The sequence below is a fragment of the Corapipo altera genome, unplaced genomic scaffold (assembly GCF_003945725.1).
Source record: "Corapipo altera isolate COAL_440 unplaced genomic scaffold, ASM394572v1 46, whole genome shotgun sequence".
In the NCBI taxonomy this organism is placed as follows: Eukaryota; Metazoa; Chordata; class Aves; order Passeriformes; family Pipridae; genus Corapipo; species Corapipo altera.
In genome coordinates, this window is record NW_020884883.1 from 4,700,957 (window position 1) to 4,702,903 (window position 1,947).

The following is a 1,947-nucleotide window of genomic DNA, read 5'->3' on the forward strand; positions in this document are numbered from 1 at the left end:
TATTCTATTCTATTCTATTCTATTCTATTCTATTCTATTCTATTCTAATAATGTTACAACTACTCAGAAAAATCACACATCAAGCTCATTTTACAGTCACACTTCATTCCATTTTTACTGTCTCTACTCCAGGCAGCAGGCTAAGTATAGGTATCACAAACATACAAAACCAGACGGCAGCTAGTATTCTGGCATAGCTTCCAGCTCAGCTGTCATCCCAGCTGATTCTCAGTGAGCTCAAATGTAATCCATTGAAGATGTCATTCCCACAGGAAGCTGAGGATCAGTTCACACAGGACTTTGTGTTTGTTTGCATATGCGTATTCACTGTAGTTAATGTCATTTTACTGACTGCACTTAAAAATTGCCCTCCCCCCGAACCGTGTGAAATGAGATTATCCCTCAAACCATGAGACTGTTTCTGACAAAACACACGCGAATCAAGCCACAGCTAGTCTCCCACGTTCATGAGAACTACTGGTTTCAGAAAAGAAGTATCTAAATAACTTCACATCCTATTTTCTCTGCATTACTCCTTATAGAAATAATGGATTGGCTGCCTTTTAAAGCTTATGGTCCAAAACGATTGCAAAGTGATTATAAGCAAATCTTTTATGTCTCTGACAAATATCAACCTTTTCCTTCAGAATGCTATGTCATATCATCTTCCTAGGATAAACTTTGAAAAAGATGAAACTGTTTTGACTGAAACAAAATTACTGTAAGGATAAATGTGCAAATTAAAACAGCAAAAACAGAACTAGATAATAATAGCAACATTATTATCTATTGTGCAATTCTAAACCAGCAAAGTCCAAATGAAGATTTGTGATATATCTGTTACCTGTTTCTGACTGGCTGTGAAAAGATTACATCTATTTTCAAGAAAAATCTTGCTACAACACCTTTTAGCCAGCTAAATCTATTGAAGTAAATGGAGTCACATCAATTATTGAAAGATTGCAAGCAAATGAGGTAAAATCCTTTTTAGCAAAGAGTTCTCTAATAGGGAGTAGTTCCATGGCAAAAAATTACCTTTATTTGATATCCAAAGCAAAAGAAGAAAAAAAATTACTAGACAAAGTGGCAAAATTCTATTCTAGAAACAAGCATCTGTCCACAAAGAATAGGGAATAATCATTGTGTGATAAATGTGTGAGGTCCCAACACTGACTAGAAATGCATGGCTGTAAGACTATGTGGACAAAAACATGCATTCCACAAAGCTGGTTGACTCATACAACTAAGAAAGAGAAAAACAGAAAACAAAATGTTGCCAACTAGGATAATAAACATGCAAAAATTCCCATCTTGGATGTATTGTTAACCGTAGGACATCTGGTATCTTTTCATAGTGTGTCAGAAATTTTTTAACGTCTTGTATACCCTAGAATAAAAGTAGAGCATCTTATGTGGCACAGCTTCCAACCATAACAAAGGCAGCCAACGCTCACTCATCAGTTATGATGCGTTAAGTCTTTACACTGGTGGGACTGACCACCAGTTTACACTGTCTGGATGCCTGAGTATCCAGTTCTGGTATTACAGGACAAATCTTTTCAAATCCTTTAGCAACACTGCTAATACAAATATTATCCTGTGCCAGCACACTGTCAGGAGCTGTGATGCTGATGCTGTCCACAGTAGCCTCAAAGAAGAAATAAAAGATGAGGAAAATGAAGTGTAAATATGAGATCATGGAAGACAAGTTGGAAAAGTTGGATAAGGATCTTAGTACTTCTGCTTAAGCAGGAAGTGTGGAAACATCTCTTCCCCTTAAACTTTCCCTCTCCCAGTCTTCAGCCTTTGAAAAGGTGTCTGGGGCACTCTTCCAGGAATCCCCCTCATTTCTTGACCCGATTTCTATCCCACAGGTAAATTCTTCTGAAAATCAGAATAGTTTCATACTTTAAGACTCACAAGTTGTGTGGTACCCACCTTTTGAGA